The 20,435-nt window shown below is 41.0% G+C and overlaps 1 protein-coding gene across 5 annotated transcripts in view; it reads right to left on the bottom strand.

Annotated features, from left to right (window-relative positions):
* Positions 1 to 20,435, bottom strand: part of Fhl1 (four and a half LIM domains 1) — a 121,802-nt gene that overhangs the window by 29,729 nt on the left and 71,638 nt on the right. For 4 of the 5 annotated variants that reach the window (XM_037199038.1, XM_037199037.1, XM_028889903.2 and 1 more), the window contains one exon: positions 12,542 to 12,598. The exons of the other annotated variant lie outside the window; for it this stretch is intronic. The gene's annotated coding sequence lies outside the window, so the exon portion shown is untranslated. The remainder of the gene's footprint in view (positions 1 to 12,541; positions 12,599 to 20,435) is intronic. 5 annotated transcript variants of the gene reach the window in all.

Genomic DNA, 20,435 nt, shown 5'->3' with positions numbered 1-20,435 from the left:
ACCCAGCAATATGAACTGCTGTGCCACCACTATGTTAAATCCTCAGATGCCAGCAAATGTAAACCAGGCCCTCTTTTAACGGAACAGCATCTTAGGTGTTACAGATGGACGAACCAAGACACTGGAGTAAGTACCTTAAGAGAAGGGCTGAGGTCAAACTAAGAATAGAAGCTCAAGTACTGTCACCTGTTCTAAGCATAGATCCAGGAGCTTCCCACCTCCTGCGAGCCAGAATCACACAGTGTAATCAAGTTCCAAATACTTCCAACGCATAACGCATGTCTTATAGTTGATACCATTCATCTTCTCAACTCAGTCACGGACATATCACTGAATTAAGGGTAGGACTGTACATATGAACTACAGAATATGCAGTATTTCTATACAAACTAACTTTTATTGGTAAAAATAAATCTGATTTGAAAGCTTAATGTGCATACCTAAATTCTAATGAAATCTTCCATACATTTGACCTATAACAGAAACTAGATATAGCTTAGAACTCAACTCTTACACTTTATATAGTAAATCAATTTTATTATGGGTGATTATGAAGCCATCAAAGGACAAGTCAGTCACATTTTGAGATCAAAGGGCAAGTCAGTGGTAGATGAATCAAAAGCACTGCAACCTAATAGTCTTTCTCAAGACTGACATGCACATTATCCCATGCCAATGAGTTTTTACAGGCAGTAAAGGGCCATGTGCTGTTGGAAGCAGTTGGTCAAGTTTATATCGCTCTTTATATCTAATTCTTTTAAATTCATTCTCTCCTGACACAGTAGAAGTCTATTGCTCAAGCCAAGCAACAGCAGCTGAAACCAAAGTGGAAAGTCGAGGATTAGCCCATACAGGAGCGGGGAAAACTGCTTAGAAATGCTTTTAAGGGTCTTCCTGCCAGCCACCTCAAGAGTGCTAGTGAAGACTTCCAGAAGGAAATATGCCCAGTCAGCCCCACGGGCCAATTTGGAGGACAGAATGAAGGAGGAATAGAAGGAGAGCTCTCTGTACAAAAAGCCATGCACCATCCCACATGCTCTGCTCAAACCGTAGCAATGTCAGTGATGTTTTAATAATTCGCACTCAACACTTTGACTTTAAGAGCGGGGCTTGGGACTGAGTCCAGCACACACCAATTTAAGCTGCTCTCCTGCCTTCCAAATCCAACAGAGAAGGTGGGAAGGACAACAACTCTTTTAAGGATGATCACACCTCTCTATAAGAAGTTATCTGGCTTCTAACTGGTGAAAATAAAAATTACAAGTATAATATCCTGCTTTAATGAGAAGTCAGCAGAGTCTGGGTCACAGAAAGAGTTTAAGTTTTAAAATGGGCCAGCTATTTTTTCCCAACTCTATGCCAGAATTCCAAAAAAAACTATTACTTTTAAAAGTAAAATTAAGGAATTTATTTTCCACCTTTCTTTCATGGCATGCTATGCCAATGTAGGTACATTAGGGCAGTGTTCAAAAAGCTAGACTTTGAGTGTATAAAATATACGAAGTTAACTGCCGAAGAAATCCACTAGCTTTGCATTCAGATACATCCCCAAGTAAAACAGACTGGAGTATGGGCTTACACAATACAAACAAGCAGAACCAAATGTTACTGGCAGACTACAGAGGAGAAGCATGCAAGCAGTCACTGAAAAATCACTTTGAAAGGGTTCGCCATCAAATGTTGGTGGAGGGTTATGGGTGCACAGTGCTCAGGGTGCAAGTGGTAGAGCACTTGCCTCCCGGGTACAAGAGCCTGGATCCCATCCCCAGCGTGGCATAAAACTCAAGTGCTGGCACACGCCTGGAAACCCAGCACTCGGCAGGCAGCGAAAGGCAGGAAGACCTGAAGTTCAAGGTCATCTTTAACCCTTAACTGTACAGTAAGGTGAAAGCAAGGCTGGGCCTATGTATGAAACCGGTCTCAGCTGGGCGGTGGTGGCACACGCCTTTAATCCCAGCACTCGGGAGGCAGAGGCAGGCGGATCTCTGTGAGTTCGAGGCCAGCCTGGGCTACCAAGTGAGTCCCAGGAAAGGCGCAAAGCTACACAGAGAAACCCTGTCTCAAAAAATCAAAAAAAAAAAAAAAAAAAAAAAAAAAAAAAAAAAAAAGAAAAGAAAAGAAAAAAAAAAGAGACTGGTCTCCTAAGAAAAAAAGATGGGGAAATAAAATATGGAGGTGGAAAAAACGTGAAAACTTGATTGCAAGTCTACACAAGCAGACAGTGGCTTCCAAAAGGTATTTAAGACTACGGGCGACTGATGCCATCTGGAATGGGAGGAAGCAGAGTGAGTACTACTGCCTCCAAATGAAAGGACTCCGCCAAACTCATGTGAAGGGTTTGCTGGCACAACAGGCGAGTCCTTAAAAATCTCATACTGAACAGCAATGTTGCACACATGCATTTCGGGGCTTTTAATGAAGTTTCCTAATCTACTCATAGCCCTATCTGAGGGATGATGCTGGAGCCAGCCTCCAACTTCTTAACTGTATACTCCCCTTTATGGCTGTTTCAAATTTAAAGTGTCCACTCATCCATTCCCAGATTCCTGAAGGCACCAGAAAAAACTAAATATAACAGATGGGTAAGTGCTCACTGTAACTGGAAACCCAAATGTAACATCAGCTCTCACAGGCCAATACCTTAACACCAATGGCTTTAGTGTAATGGCCTTTCTGAAGACCTTTTGTCTTTAGTCTCCCAACAGAAATGCTACACTGACATTGATGGATGACTGATAAGTGCTAAGCAAAATTTTTTTTAGGTTGACATTAATAACCTTTACTTATTTTATTTTAAAGTTGATTAGTAAGTGTTCCTACTGAATGATAAAATGTAGTATAAAACACAGTTGGATGTGTCTGTTGTTTTAAGTTTTTAAAAATAGTATAATAAATTTTAAAAATCTAAGTCAACTATTAGGCCAAACTCTAAAACACTTCTGTAAATTCCAGAGTTCTATGGACTATAATGTCAAAATTGTCAGACTAAAATGACTTTTCTGTACTCTTAGTACTTACTAAATCCATGGAGTTTAGGTACCATAAGCCCTAACCACGCTGTAGATGTCACAGAAACAGCGATGTCCCACTGGTAAATAACTTCCTGATTTGATTTCCTGCCTCAATATCTAACTCTCCCTCCCTCACACACCGTGGGACCTAAACTAACATTCTCCTCCATCCCAACTGTCCGCTTTCATTCATAGGAAAAGAACCCTTAACTGTGTTTCCTAGGCTGTCCTTCCAAGACTCAATAGTACGAAAACTGTGATCATGAAACGTGGTGGGAAAGGTAACAGCATATGTGTCTGTATACTTGCTGGCAGAAATAAAATTCCGAGAGTCTGAAAATTGTGTTCACACTCAAGTCAGCACCTCTTCTTAGCCACCACCAAAATAAACGCCAAGATTTCAGTCAAGCCTGATAACAGCATTAAAATGTCAAAATTGAAGCCATGGAATGAAATATATGCCAGCTTGTTTAGGGTTAAATCATCCAAAAATTTAAGACAAATGATATAAGCCAAATATTGTAAAAGGTTTAATTAGAGGATCCAGGTGATATGAACTAGTTGTTCAGTGTTGGAATTCTCAACTTTTTTCTCTGAACAACCTAATAAAATCGATAGGGTGGTGCTATGCTATAAGGAGACAGAAAAGACTGTTCCATGCAACAGAAATCTACAATGATGTCAATAATGTGGCTACTGGTGAAAAGGGGGTGAAACAAAGATACTGAGATTTTTCTGTGTGATACCAGCTAATTCCATCATTAGTAAGTGATATAATGCCTTTCATTCAATTCCTTTTATCACCAGTCAATGTGGTGATATATTGTGGTACCCTAATAAAATTTACCTGAAGATCAGAGGACAGAACAAGCCACTAGATTAAACATAGAGGCCATGTAGTGGTGGCACACAACTTTAATCCTAGCACTTGGGAGACAGAGATCTCTGTGAGTTCAAAGCCACCCTGGACTACATGAGATTGACTCAGTCTAGGAGAGAAACAGAGCCAGGCAGTGATGACACACACCTTTAATCCCAGTACTTGTGAGTCACACGCCTTTAATCCCAGCACCAGGAAAATTGAGGCATATAAGGCAAAAGGAGACAGGAACTAAAGGCTTTGGGCCGAGGAAGGTTTTTCAGCCAGAGGAGTTGGTGAGACCATTTAGGAATTCGTGTTACAAGTTAATGTCTACCAAGCCCCTGGTACTAGATAATAAATGATGTAGAGAAACTAAAGAACTACCAGGGGTGGTGAATGCAATTTAAGATGGTAAATCTCAATGAAATTCTTTACTCTTTATTATTTAGACAGTTCCAGTGGGAAAAATGGGAAACACACAGGAGGGGACCAAGAGACGGGTCAAGAACCCATGTAGTTTATAAAGATTGACACAATGCAGAAGACAAGGTTTGGAACATGCACCGAGTTTAAAAATATTGGAGCATTTTGTCTTGTTTCCCAGTTCACATCTGTCACATGAGCCAATGCAAAGGGTGGACTACATTGTCTCCACTTAGTCTGCAGTTGAAGCATTAAAAGGAGCAAAAGACATCACTGCAGGGGAGGTTCGAGAGATGGCTCAGCAGTTAAGAATACTTACTGTTCTTCCAGAAGACCTGAGTTCAGTTCCCAGCACCCACATGGCAGCTCACAACTGTAACTGCAGTCCCAGGGAATCTGATCCCCTCTTCTGGTTTTTGTGGTCACAGACATACATGCAGGCAAAATACCACAACCAAGAATAGCCATCACCGGGTGGTGGCGGCACATGCCTTTAATCCCAGCACTCGGGAGGCAGAGCCAGGCAGATATTTGTGAGTTCGAGGCCAGCCTGGTCTACAGAGCGAGATACAGAAAAGGCACAAAGCTACACAGAGAAACCCTGTCTCGAAAAACCAAAAAAAGAAAAGCCATCATACCCATACACATAAAAAATTTTTAAAAGGCAAAATGGGTTATGAATCTCCTATCTAGTATACACTAACAATTATGTATGTAAATGTTCACCATCGCTAACAAAATCTCTACTAGTTCTAGGAAAGAAACATATGAATACCTTCAGTAAATTATTTTTCAGAGTCTTGAACGATGGAGAGACATAGTTCCGTCACATATACAAATCTCATGGCTTAAGGGATGCCCACAAACTCAATGAGGACCACAGATAAGAACTAAACTACCTATTCACCATACCTTTTCTCTTCGGGTAAAGAACAGTTTAAGAAACTACTTCTCCAACAACTGGATATCCTCAGTGAGAGATGGTCTATAGTGTGTGAAGATTATCTGGCCAACAGGACAAGAGAATGTGGGTACTCTTCTGAATGAATTCTACATAATTCATCCACTTCTCCTTAAATTCATTCTTAGTGCTGTTTTAAGCAAAGCTGAAATATTACCAATGAAAGAAGTAATGAAACAAATAAATTATAACAATTATCAGCACATTACACTGGGCCTCAACATGTAACATAAAGCTCATATGATAATGATAATGAATATGGCAGAAGTATTGTTCCATTTTAGTGTTACTGATGGCTTCTGGCCTGAAGCTCTGATTAATTTCCCTAAAAGCTTTGATCTCAGATATACTTCTCATGATGGCCAGAACAAAACTTATAAGATGTACCTATGAACTTGGCCTAATACATTTTCCGAGTTCATAGTTGGTTATAAGATATGTGAGTCAAGGTTTCAAATCCAGAAACTAAGGAGCAGCCAACATTCATCTCCCAAGTGTGGATCTTTCCCAAGTGTGCATCTGTAGCTGCTTCTCAAGACTTTGACCTATAAATAGAAGAGGTAATGATAGACGAGATGGAGGCTTTATGATATCTCAGATGAAGTTTTTGTTTTTTACCAATTTGTACTGGACCCAAGTTCAACTTGATGATAGATCTGAACTCTATTGAATTTTGTGCTTGCAGAGCAAGGTCAGAAGACCACAGGCTGCTTCCCTTGCTGCAGCCTTTGTTGCAAACCTTATTAATCATTTTCTCATTCCTGTGTTTGGGTTTGAAGGAAAATTCACATGGGAGTTTGCTCTAAGAGAAGGCGAAAGAACTTCAAATAGACATTTTTTTCACTATGCACTAGACTTAAATACAGTAATGTACTCTGACTTTATTTTGGATAAATGATTGCATTGCCTGAATTGGAATGCCTTTGAAATGTCCTGCAAAGTGCTATGTGACATTTCAACCAACTGAGGTCCAACATGGTTTGACTCCAGCTTCCTCAGACAGATACCCTGTTTTTATTCACGAGTCAGATGCAGATGAAATGACAGATTTCAATGTCAGTATCCAAAGATGACTTCCAGTCAAACTAAACTTTCTTATGGACTTCTATGGTGCAGTTTAACACATTTAAATTGTGAGATACAGTCTGAACATTTATGAGCATGTAAATTTATAATCCTATAATGAATAAGAGATAATTTAAAAAATACATTGTATATAATCAACGTTTCCTTTGCTTTAATATCCTTACAATAAGCTCTTTTAAAATATGTTCACAAAGAATTCATTCACAATGACTAAACAATACTTTATTTCACCAAAAAGAAAATTACTCTTTGGACACCAGTAGTACTGGATATATATGTGTGCTGTTAAGTGTGACGTGTACTCTGACTGAAAACTGTAAAAATCAACGATTCTGGGGGCCAAGCTGGCTCGGCAGTTAAAAGCACTGGCTGATCTTGAGGACCTGAGTTCAGTTCCCAGCATTCACACAGCAAATCACAGTCTGTACCTCCCAAACCAGGGACTGATTCCCTCTTCTGGTCTCTGAGGACACCATGCAAACTAATGGAATGTGTACACGTACACACATGTACACGCGCGCGTGCACACAGGAGGAGCAAACATTCATATAAAACTTTTTAAAAAAGAAATACAATTTTTAAATTGAAAAAAATCAAAGACTCTAGAGAGCACCTCTGAGAGAGTCTGGTTAAGACTCCTTCTGTAAGTAAAGTGGATTTCTTTCCTCAAGTGAAAATGAATTCCTCTCCAGCAAAAGGCTGGGAAAATGTAGGAGATGTTACAGAAGGTCAAAATTAAGTCCATTAAATCCCAGACTCCGCTTTAGTCACCATAGAGACAGGGAGAGAAATAAACCAGGACCCTTAACAAACACGCTGCACCTTTGCCAGACAGATCTCTGACTTACCATTATTTTTACTTAAGTATCTTCTAGTCCAAACATAACCAAATGTGAGGACTCCAAAACCAAACAGAACTAGACCCAAAAGAAATAGGAATTGCTCATTCAAGCAAAGGGCAAGCAACAGAGTCAAAAGTTACCCACCCCCCCCCAGCAATGTGCACTCCATTCCCCTTGAAAAATGATTGCAACATGAAGCTCTGGAGGCAATGACATATGGGGAAAATATGTGATGCCAAAGCCAGAGGAAACCATGTCAAAAAAGGAAAACAGACATGAAGTAACTGACCTAATTAAAAGGAAAGCAAGTACATGTGAAACCGAGCTCAGCTGAGGGGAAGGGGCACTGCCAAAGACCATTAACGTTCAAATGAATGGTGCAGGCTTCTGCACAGGAATGGAGATGGTGGGCTGGATAGTGCCCTCCAGTTAGAACAGAATTAAGATTTTTCTCCAGGGTATGCTGGACCTTTTAGAATGAAGTCTCATCTCCCGTCTGGTACTGGCCCACATCAAGAAGCTCTAAAACAAAATATGTGTTCTTTGTCATGGAGGTCACCAAGAACACAGAAGTGTGGTGATATTTTGTTGGTGATCTAACAAATAAAGCGTGCCTGAAGATCAGAGTGTGGAGCTAAGCCACTAGTTAGCCAGAGGCCAGGCAGGGGTGGCACATACTTTTAATCCCAGCACTCGGGAGCTCACACACGCCTTGAATCTCAGCACTAGGGAGGCTGAGACAGGAAGCTACATGGCTGGGTGGAGAAAGGACTATAAGGTAGGAGTAGCAAGGAGCTCGGTCCTTTTCAGGCTGAGGATTCCGTAGAGGAAAGACGTGGCTGTGGCTTGCTCCTCTGTCTCTCTGATCTTTCAGCATTTACCCTGATATCTGGCTCTGGGTTTTTATTAAGACCAATTAGGATTCGTGCTACACAGAAGAAAGAGAAACAGGAAATTTGAGCTAATGGGAAAAAAATACACAAGAAAGACCTGTATAATTGGAACTCCATGTTTAAGCTCTAGACAAGACAAAAGGACATTATGTTTCATGGTTATTTACTTACTGTATGACAAACAGGAATACTCTACCTATGATAATTTGTTTCAAATAGTTACCTACTGTGTGATATACAGGAATATTCCGTGATTCTCAACCTTGGAGTACAAACTTATGTTAAAAATGAACAAGCACCATGAAACCACAAATAAAATGGTACTTACATTCATCCATGTGCCCTCCAGTTCTTGTCCATACATCCCTATCACCTTGCACAGTTATAGCTACTATATATGTGTGTGCGCATGTGTATATATACATATACACACACACATACATAAATACACAATTTTGCAGTCTGTATCTTAGTAAGTTTTTGCTAGCTATATTCTTTTGTATTATTAAGCAAACATCAAAAGTTAAATTTTTATTCAATTCATGGCATTCCACTACAGATCCATCAAAATTTACTTAACCAGAAGTATTTGTTGATCCTTAGGCCTGCAATCCCAGCAACTTGAGAGAATAAGGCAGGAGGATCACTAGTTCAAAGCCTGCCTGGGCTACAGAGTAAGTTCCAAGACCAGTGTGGGCAACTTGTTTTGACTGTTTCAAAATAAAAAAGTAAAAAGAAGGCTGTAGAGTGACTGCCTAGCATGCACAGGGCCCTAGGTTCAATTACTAATATTGAAAAGAAATTATACCTGTTGAATAATGCTGGATACTTTGTTCTAATTGTTTATTTTTACAAGTAACACTGTAATGGATACCTAGAACATGGGTCATTTTTCTTCTTTTCTTAGGACAATCTGTTTCTTAGAACACATTTCCCCAAACAGGATTATAAGATTGACTTGTGCCATGTACTGCCACCATTTACAAGTTAATGTCACTCAAATAAAGTGGCTACCTTAGCATCAGATTTCCATTTTGTTTTTCCTTAGTTTTAAGGGTAAAGATGAACTAGGTTAATGTTTCAATTGTCTGTCTTTAAATACCCTAATGCTAGATGTGTTCTCATGTATATACTTACTTTGTGATGTAATGTGAATGGCGTTTACCAATCTACCTCCTGAAGAGTTCGTTCAGCCAGTAGTTCTGGAACATCTACCTCATGCTAGGGCTATACAGACCTTCTCACTACTTGCATGACTTCTGTACATAATATAGAAAGTATCTTTTTCTATATGCAGACCATTTTCTGGGCATGGTTTCCTTTTTGTTATTATTATACTTTTTCACAGTTGAGTTGGAAATATGTGAATCTTTTGGTCTATCTTCTGACTTTTCTACCTTGTTACAGCTTACGTGGTGATTTCATACCTAGGGATTTGATAGTCTATTTCCTGTGGTCTTTGTTCAAAGTATTCTAAGATCCACATTAATATGTTCTCTGGTAATTAAAGTTCTTATCCATAATTCCTAATTCTTCTGCTCTAACATAAATAACATTTTTACTAGAAGCATGTAATTTAGAATAAAAACTTAGATGAGTTTTCTTTATCCACCACACGTGGTATGTTGTATTAAAACTAGTTGTTTTTAAGCAACCTTGTTGCAATCAGAAGGGACCTCAGATGTATCTGAGAAGGGCTGACCCCATGCAAGCCTTTGTAAGAGGATACTGCGCTCTCTAAGGCCAAAGGAAAAAAAAAACAATGGATCTGCATGAGGCTTTTCATCTTTAGGCCGCTTTAGAGTAAAACCCTTTTGTGACTCAGAGCAGTGGAGGCCCAGACAAGTAGCAGTGTGACAAGCAGGATCTCCAGCCCTATGGCACCATGTGCACATCCGCATTTGAGAAGCACTGAGGGAGACCACAGGAATCTTCCAGAATCAAGACTTTTTTTTTTTTTTTTTTTTTTTAAAAAAGCACTCATAAGTTTTGATGCTCCTCTTAATCATGTACCACCAGAAAGTATCCCTTCCCTATCAGGGTTCACCTGCTACCCTTTTAAAGCACCCCCTTAAAAATAAACACGGATGGCTCAGGCCAGAAAAACAAGCAAAGTGATCTCCTGTAAGAAAGGACAGTCTGAACTTTGCACCCAATGTTATCTTGAACTGAAGCTGAAAAGTCGAGTGCCTATGTGAGCACAGTGCTCTAGTATGGCAATAGGCTCCCACCCTGTGTCAAGAAGACTACAGAGAGAGCTGGAGGCCGTGGCAAGCCTCGCAGCCTTGCTCTCCCTAAAGGAACAGCAGCAATTTGGCTTCAGCCTAGTGTAGCCAAATGGGAACGTAGGCTTGGTGGTGCCAAAACTTCAGATATTTCAGGAGACAGAAATGTGGATGTTTAAAAGTGTGAAAGAAAGCTCTCGAGTTTTCAAGGCTGGCAACTCACTCGCATTTTAAAAGAACACCTCTGCATGCCAGATCCAGCCTACCAGCTTGAGACCATGGTTCTAGATGGAAGAGTTCTGAACTCTTTAAGCCTGTGTAATCCATCTGTGCTGATTTGTATGCTGACTATGTGAGCTCCAAGAGAGGGATCACATCAAATCACTATGACTACGTCTTTGAAAATTTAGTTTGGTGAATATTTAAAAAAAAAACCCTGCCAAATCAATAATGAAAATAACCATATGGCAGTTATACAAATATTTCCTAAACGTGAAACGTATCCAATTCATTAACAATATTATCATTTCTACAGTACAAATTAGAGCACTCATGTTTAGGCCCGCTCATGTGTCTGCTAACAATTACGTTGTAAGGGCTGGAGAGAGGGCTTAGTGGCTGCTTTTCTAGAGGACCCAGGTTTGATTAGCACCCACATGGCAGCTCACAGGGTACTGTAAATCCAATTATAGGGAATCCAGCAACCCCTTCTGGTCTCCGCAGGGACTGCACAGACATGTATGCAGGCAAAACACCCACACACATAAAGTAAGCCTTTAGAATTTTTTATAAAAGTATTATGTTGTGTTCAACTATATTCCAAATAATTTTGTAAACTGAAGGCAGCCAAATGGAATAATATCGAGTCCTTGAATTGTAAACTTGGTGGAAGATAAATGCTGTATAAAGCTTTAAAAGGGATACATCATTTTAAAAATTAAACCATTCTCCTGTGGAAATTGCAAACTTCATTTCCTTCAAAGGTTTAATTTGCCCAAAAAAATGTTTAGAAGTAGAGTATGAAATGCAGTTTCCATTTGGACCTAGGCACAGCTGTATCTGCAGCCAGCATCATGCACTTTCTCGCTCATACCTGCTTATTACGGAGGTAGTGGGAGGAGGTAGTGGAAATTAAATTGCAGGCATCAAGGATGAGAGTGGAAGCAGGGCCTGGATGACCTTTTCAGTATTATTAGCAAAGTGGTACTTTATAAAGCAATTTTCAGTCTCCTTTACCTGGTAAAGGGAAAATAACCTAGGTTTGCTCTACACCACAGTGGATCTTTAGTGCTTGGCTTTTGCTACAACACTCCTGCCTTGACACACAGTGGGGCTCAGCAGATTAAAGGAAGACTCAACACAAGATTCAGGAGTGTAACCCTGTGTATTTCTGTAGTGATTAAAAAGAATCAGGGGGGTGGGGGATTTCGCAGGTTTACCTAGGTAGAGACGATGGCAGAGCAACCTTTTCATGTATGAAACTGGAAATCTCAACAGGTACAGTGCTCACAAATATGTCTCTCATTAGTACAGAGACGGGGGACAAGAGGAAGCAGTCACTTCTGCATTGTACCTGGAGTAGATCTCTCTGACGTCCCTCCTGTTATTTTCAAAGATGGGTGTCCCTTCTCTCGAGAAATAAGGAAGCCTGGATTACCACAGAGCATTAATGAGCCACAGGCTAAAGGAAGCAAAGGCTATCTAGCCAATGTGTGTGGTAAATGAAAGGTCCAAACAGTGTGGCTACATGCACCAATGGCCGCTTCGGAACTTGAGGGTAAACCAGAAAAAGCTCCCGTTATGGCGGCCCAGCAGAAACGCTCCTGGGTGGTGTTACCACCAGGTTTTTACCGACTTGACTCCTTCCACCCAGGACACAGGGTTCCGGTCACCAGCAGTTGTCCTTTCGCTCATCCCAGGCTTTGCTGCACGCAGCTTTCCTGCTCCCTACTGCTCGCTACACTGCAACCTGAGCCGCTCTTTCTTTCCAAGCAAACCTTCTGAAGGTCTGTGGTGCCTGCCACACTCACTTCTATGTTCTCAAATTCAAAGCAAACGAGGCTCGTGCTTGAAAAGGCATTCCCCAGAGAGCTAATATTTAGGGTGAGCAGTAATATCGGTTGAGCCAATTAAAATAAACCTTCTTAAACTTCTCAAACAAATCAAGCCCTTGTATAATGCCACAAATTGGAAAGTTAGAGATCAGCATAAGAATCTGTAGCAATTAGTAGCTCTTACCTCACACAGGATGTGTTCCTGAAGGGCTGGACACAGCTAAAAACAGCTACCGGTTGCCTAAATTGGAAAAAAAAAAATTAGCAAAATTACCTTTTTAGAATAAAAGTCAGAAATAAAAAAAATCATCTTCCTTTGAAGACCCATGGCAACACATTCTCCTTTGTATTTATAACCCCAAAAGTTAAGGGAAGACAGCCAAGATGGTCTGTACATTTCTGCGAATGTCTGTTTATCATATAACGTTAGCCCTGGCAGTGGCTCCGGCTCCCTCATTATCAAGCTGTATTAGCTCAAACTCTCAGCATTGTTAGGTGGGTGAGCTCATGGCCTATTTCAGTTTTAAATTAACACTTGGCAATCACCCGGGTAATCAAAACAAATGATTCAGTCATTTAGAAGAGATTTATTAGTTGAGCCTTTTTTCCTTTCTCTTTTAACATCTTTAGAATATTTTGCCACAGGAGGGCTCTGATCCAGTCAGAATATAGAGCACAAGTCACCAGAGGAATATTTAGGTGTTGCCATGGAGATGAGGTACCCTGTGACCACTGAAGTTATCTCCCATCAACAACAGGATTAGGATGCAGGTTAGTTTGCAGGTTCTTCCCAATGTGCATGGTGCTGTGGGACTAGGAAACAGGTGTCCCCTGGCTGCTGCTACCCAGGACACAAGTGCACAACACAATGTCCTCCTGACATACAGCTGCCCTGCAAACCCATACACATCCCCATCTTGTACCTTCTATCACTTGTAAAGGGAACCTGGTGAATGACAGCTCCCTGAGCAGGATCCTGGTTGGGTCTTGTTTATTTGAGAAAGGATCTCACTGTGTGATCCATACTAGCCTCAAATTCAGGATCCCCCTGCTTCCACCTCCCCCACTGCTGGCATCACAGGTATGTGTCACCACAATGTGTCACCACAATCAGCAGCCAACTGTTTTGTTCCCACACCCAGAACAGGCTCTCAGGAAGTTTCAATGGGACAAACATAAAGCAAGGGTTGCTATCAGATCTGAAATCCCTCCTCTGCCTCCACAACCATTTCCAGGCTGATTATCCAACAGGCAGTGACCACACATTTCATTTTTTGCGGGTACCAGACAAGAGCTGGTGCAGTTAGTTCTATATGCTGATATAGATATCTATAGATTTGCCTGTTTTTGAGATCTTAATGACGACTGTCATAGTTAAGGACAACTATTCTGAAGTCCAAATGAACACACCGTTAACTGAAAGGACAGGGTTCTTGCTGGCCAAGTCAAAAGCATGGCCAATCTGTGTCAGTGGTAAAGAGCTAACATTCAAAGAGAGTTCTTTAGAAGTGAACTCAGGCCAGGCAGTGGAGGTGCACACCTTTGATCCCATCACTCAAGGCAGATGCAGGCAGGTCTCTGAGTTTGAGACCAGCCTGCCTGGTCTACAGAGAGAGTTCCAGGACAGCCAAGGCTCCACAGAGAAACCCTGTCTTGAAAAAGAAAACAGTAACAACAACAAAAATGAACTCAGAGGACTACCTTTTACTCCTCTTCCCACCTACACAAGAGAAAATACTGTTATTTATTTCATGTTACCTTTCTGTTTTAATATTTTATGATGGCAGATACAAAAACCTTTCTTTCCTACTTCTAGCTAGGCTGCAAGGCATGTCTATACAAAAATCTCATCTTTCGCCCACACTCCACTCATGAAACTTGCTGTTTCTAGAAGGTGCCACACCCTTTCATGCAGCTGTGAAAGAATACAGCGTATCACAGCTGTTTACAGACAGGCTGCCAGACTTGGACAGGCTGAGGTGAAACACTGGCTCTATCTTGTTAGCCGCCCAACCTTTCTGAATTTCCTAATGGTAACCAACCTCACAAAGGCAAACAATCAAACGAGTATGACACATATAGATTATTAGATACACAGCCATCACTTCTTAGCGCACACAAGCACTTAAGACGCGATCAACTTGGAGAACAATTTATTATGTTCCTACAAATACTTCACACCAAATGTATTCTTTTAGACCCAACCCACCTTTAATTTCAAACTTGAACTCCTCACACTCTAGTTTCAATATCCCATTTCATCTTACCCTTCCAGAACGGATTATTCCTGGAGATAGATACAATTTATATTGGGTTCTTCTAAAAGGGAATCTGGTTCTCTACTTAAAAGAGTCAGCTTCCCTCCTAAGATCTTGGCCCTACAAATGCCTTCTTGCTACCTATACAATTTCTTGCTCGGTAGGGAGGTACTACCAGTCAGATGATGCTGAAAATCTTCTAATAACCAGACCAGGCTACTGGCTATCCATTCCAGAAGTCCTTGCATCTCATGTTGCCTGGCACCCTCCAGAGGGCAGAAGAGAGAAAGAGTTGGACTGAGGAGGCAAAGCTCCTACACTGGGGTTCAGCTGAGCCTGATGGAGCCGTCTTCTATGCCCAAACTGAGAGTTCCCATCAGTAACACGGAGAAAACTCACAGTGAGACCTGGCCTGCATCTGCATCTTCCCCTCACTTTCTTCTCTGTCCTAGTTCCACTTGCCACTAGCTGGGGTTATGAGAATAGACACAGTAGGCATTATATGTGTGCACTTCTCACTACGTAGAACAGGACCATGGCTTTGAGCAGACATAATGCAAAACAAAGACGAAGAGCAGAACAGCCAAACCTTGAGTAAATGTGATGACAGCAAATTAATCTTAAAAAACTGAAATACTGTCGAGTCAGTTACACTTTCAAATAAATCCTGCCAAGCTTACCCTAGTCTGACAAATTACTAAGTCAAATTACAAACGCCATTTTGTTATTCTGGAATAAGCCAGACATTTCTTTCATCTTTGAGGCATTTAAGACACTTCAGGTTTGATGAAAGTATTCTGATCATAGACACTGATGACCCTACCATAACTTTCAGCCAAGTTTAAAGGATCCCCAAGTTACTAATAAATTGAGTGAATTATGTGAAAAAACAAAATGCAGAGACAACAGCTGTTTAAATGAACTTAAATGACCAGTTGAATCAATCAAAACGGATGATCTCCATGTATTCATTGTTTCCTTTCAGATGCGTTGGGTGTGATTGTCATGGCAACCATCCCTTAATCATATTCTTCAGGATACTATGTTCCACCTAAGAAATCAAAGAGGGGTGAACTCTTAGTATCCCCTTAATTAGAGACACTTGTGATGGTAACCAATAGGCTCAGACTTCCCATTAACTCTACTTTACTTATTTCCCTACTTGTATTAATGTGTGAGTCTGAAACACTAGTATATGTGCCATTCAAAACATATATTTGATGTTACCATAAAATGCAATAATAAATCTAGCTGAAATGTCTGCTGGCTCCTTTCCTCTAGAAGAACTGAAAATAATTTACTGAGATAAATGGTTTGATAAAAGATGCCTTATTTTAATAATTTCAACATAAGACCTGTAACATAACTAGCTACTCAGTAATACATTAGTTTAATAAAAGAAAAAAATTTACAGTATATTTTCAGTCATATAAATGTTAACACTAAGTTTTATTATTAAAATAAGATTAAGTATATAGAATATCTGATAATATACTCTTGTACTCTGGAAAATCATTTATTACATACAAGTTTTTACATTTATTTAGTGTTTTTAGAAATATGGAGCACTTTACAAATGTGCATACCATCATCATGGATGACCATGCTAATCTCCTCTGTACTACCTCCATTTTACCACCCACGCCGTCGAACCGAGCTTTTGTTTTGGTTGGGGATGTGAGGAGGCACACTCACTTGTGAGCGTGTACAGGGAAGTTAAAACTTGGTGCCTTCCTTGGTCACTCTCTGCTTCAATCTTTGAGACACAGTCTCTCTCTGAACTCAGAGAGAGTCAGTAACTCCCCAAATCCTCCTGTCTCCATTCTCCACAGCACTGGGATTATTACAGACATGCAGCCTTGCATAGATTTTTTTTTTTTTTTTACAAAGGTTCTAGAGATCTGAACTCGGGTCATCATGCTAGTGTGGCCAGAACTTTCTCCACCGAGCTATCCCCTCAATCCCTCATTTATTTAAGCACTCATAGGCTTCTTCACAATTTGGAGATAAGCGTCATCATTATACAGTTTGGGGAAAGATCCGTTCTCTTCTTTAAAGGCATCTGTTGTATGCGCTACACATTTAAAGTTGCAATCAGGCCAGATTTTTCTACAGATTTCATTTCATTCAAAAACTACAAAGTACACAGATTTCCCAAGTTAGAGCAATGAGCCATTTTAAAACTGCATTGGAATAGATGTGAACATGTTTTGATAGTTTTTCAAACCAGTTAATACACTGTGTCTTTCCTCTAAAGCAGCAAAAGGTGAAAGAGTGAAAAGTACATCTCGCCATTCCTAAGTCCAAGGCTAAGGACCAAGCTCTTTCTATGACCATTGCTTGATACAAGTCTCAGAGACCTTTGGCCAAAAGGGAGAAGAAGAATATATATTTGTCTACTTTTTACTGAAATGTTAAAATATTTATAATATTTACAAATTTCAAGAGCCATTTAAAATAGATGTGAAACCAGACCTATTAGACACTCAGAAAAAATGCATACAAAAGCATGAGTCAAATAGTGAAATCCAGAAAGGAAAATGGAGTGACAAATATTTGCTACAGTCAAAGGTAAGCCCTTCACATTCTTGTCCTTTGCCCTAATGTTCAATGGTATTTTTGTTGTGTTTTAAAAATAAGAAGATTGATGTTCTTTCAATTACCATTACTGTTGCTCCCAAATAAAACAAATGATAAAATAAAAATTCACTTAATTGACTGAGAGGCTTGAATTAGTCATTGCCAAGTTTACAGCTTTCCCACAACTCCAAGCATTCTTTCATATTAAAAAGAAAACAGCATTTTCCCCTTCTGACATGACGACTATGGGTAGCTTTTCAGGCAAATATAATTTCTTTTTTTATCTAACTCTGTGTAGACCACTCCCCAACCTAGAGCTAAATGGAAGGCGGGAAGGACAGGACTGTGTAGAGTCCACATGACAATTCTGACAGCCGCACTGGAGCACCACAGTTACTCTAAGATGGTCCCCCCCCATGAGCACCCCTAAACCGTGCCCATTCTTCATGAACGAACGTGCAGACCTTTCCCTCCTCGTCATCTCCACTGTCCGAAGATGTTTCAAAGTGTGTTTTATGTGTCTGGGTGCTTTGCCTGCATGTGTGCCTCTGAACCACATGTGTACCCGCTGCCAAGGAGGCTAAAGAAGCTTGTCAGAGCCCCTGGAACTGGAGCTCAGGTGGTTGTGAACCCCCATGTAGGTAGGTGCTGGGAATGCAACACAGGTTCTGAACCATTTCTCTGGCTCCTTATTGAACTTTTTAATGTTGGGCGTAATCTCTTCTTCATGTAGCTACCAGAATAATCTTTCCAATATATCACCTCAAGTATTTTATACTAGCTGGGGGTGGTGGCACACACCTTTAATCCTAGCACTCGGGAGGCAGAGGCAGAGGCAGGCGGTTCTCTGAGTTTGAGGCCACCCTGGTCCACAAAGTGAGTGCCAAGACAGCCAGGGCTACACAGAGAAACCCTGTCTCAAAAAAATCAAGATTTAAAAAAAGAAAGACGTTTTGCACCCTTTCTCTAAATAAACCTCCTTCTATGTCTGACGTAGGAGCCAAGGTGTTCGCCATGGAATACAAGTCCTTTCACTGGGACGCTGGCCTCCTGTCCGCGGCCCTATCTTTGGCTGCCTCATTACCTCGAGAGTTCTAGGCCACTAAGGAACACACAGGTGCATCTTCCATCTAAACCAACGCCTCTCAAAACTGGCTGCACTTGGGGGAGCCAGAGACCAGTGATATATATGGGTACTGTTATGCTCTGAATGTGCCCCCTCCAAAACTCAGGTGTTGAAACTTAATAACCAGTGTGACATTTATTACTTGCTGTGACCCTTTAATACAGTTCCTCATGTTGTAGTGACCCCCAACCATAAAATTATTTTGTTGCTACTTCATAACTATAATTCACTACTGTGTATATGTGTGTGTGTGTGTGTGTGTGTGTGTGTGTGTGTGTGTGTGTGTGTGTGTGTATATATATATATATATATATGATCTATGACCCCCAAAGGGGTCCCTACCCTCAGGTTAAAAAGCACTGCTTTAAGGGATTAGAACACGGAGGCTCCTCCCTCCTGGAAAGAAACTGAGGCCCTTCCCAATGCAGTTGCACTGCTTTTGTGGTAAGCCCTCCGGCCTTTCTGCCTTTCCCCCTAGGGGCTTCCTATTTAGCAGCTGCAGGGCAACACTGTCAAAGCAGGACTACCTCTGGGGGCTTGAGGACCTCTTCAGACTGCACCACAGTCAAGGAACCCCTCCCACCTGCGGCCTTCCCTTCCTCTCTCTCCTCTACCAGCTTTCCTGACCGTCCTTGGTGCAAGAACGGGAATATTTCCATATTCTCTGAAATCTATTTTTAAGTGTAAGTAACAAGACAACATTAAGAGGTAAGGTCTTGAGGTGACATAAGGAGGGGGAAACCCTGGTGAGTAAAGTTTGGTTCCCTTACAAAATGGCTGACAGAGTTCATCTCTAGGCCTTCCACCCTGCTTCATGTGAAGATACATCATCCCTTCATTCCAGAAGATGCAGCATCAAGAAGTCATGCTGTCAACTGTAAGCAGTATTCACCAATATGAACTACTTCATTATGAACTACTCAGCCTCTAGAAGAGTGAGAAATAAATGTGTTCTTTTTAAGTCACCCCCAGTCTTGGGTATTCTGCTATAGCAATACAGAATAATCCAGTACCCTTCCCCCAACAAAGATTCCCAAAGCTGAGAGTCACTGCCCCAAGTCTGTATAGCTTGTGGCTGTCACACTTTGGTAGGTATCAGAATGACCCGACGGGGGTCCTTGTTCTAACACGGGGGGGGGGGGGGGGGGCGCGCGAGGCCCCATCCCCCAGCACTCCTGATTCAGTCAGCTTGGGTAGAGCTCATGAACCTGAATTTCTAACAAGCTTCTAGGACTTAGAATATCTGATGCTTTATGCTCTGGGTCCAAGGACCCCACATCCAAGGTAGAAGCACTGATGTGTAGTCATGATGAGTATAATTATATGATATAAATAGATGTACCGTAAAACAAATAGTAAGTCTATCTATAGGTTAAGCATCCCTTCCCTGAAATCTGTATGTTTTTGTTGTTGCTATTGTTGTTTTCTGAGATAGGGTCTTGCCAATGTAGCTTTGGCTGCCCTGGAACTCACTATGTAGACCAGAGGTAGATCTGCCAACCTCTGCCCTGAGTGCTGGGATGAAAAGGCATGCACCACCACACCCAGCCCCTCCCTTGAAACCTTAAAATTACTAGTATTTCAGATTTAGTTTTTTTGCCAAGATTTTAGAGTATTTGTGTAGACTTCACCACTTATAAATCCGTAATCTGAAATATGAAATGTCCCAATACCAGAGCATTTAGGAGTGTTTAACCTTGTACATCTCATTTAGACAAAAGAAAATGTAGCATCTTCTGAAATATCCACAAATGTCTTAAGACGATCCAGTGAAACTGTCTTTTTATAAACTGAAGCCTAAGTGGAGAAATCATTTTCTCAGAGAATCAAATGATCCTCTGGGTAGGGTTCAAAATTCCTGCCTCTCCCCACTCTCTGCCCTGCCCAGCTCAATACTCTTTCAGGCACGAATTTGCTGCACTGCTAAGAGCATCTCCAATTATAATGACCATTCCTTGCTTGGAGAGACTGACTTTCCTCTTCACCATAATATGCAGCACACCTATGTGGCTGTGTTTAGAGTGAGCGTTGACTAAGCACTTGTCGGTTCCGCTCTATGATGTACTCAGCCCCATGTGTCAGAAGCTGAGGCTGGCAAGTGCATACTGGCAAAC

This window comes from Peromyscus leucopus, chromosome X (genome assembly GCF_004664715.2).
Source record: "Peromyscus leucopus breed LL Stock chromosome X, UCI_PerLeu_2.1, whole genome shotgun sequence".
Taxonomy (NCBI): Eukaryota; Metazoa; Chordata; class Mammalia; order Rodentia; family Cricetidae; genus Peromyscus; species Peromyscus leucopus.
This window is presented reverse-complemented; position numbering and strand designations above follow the sequence as displayed.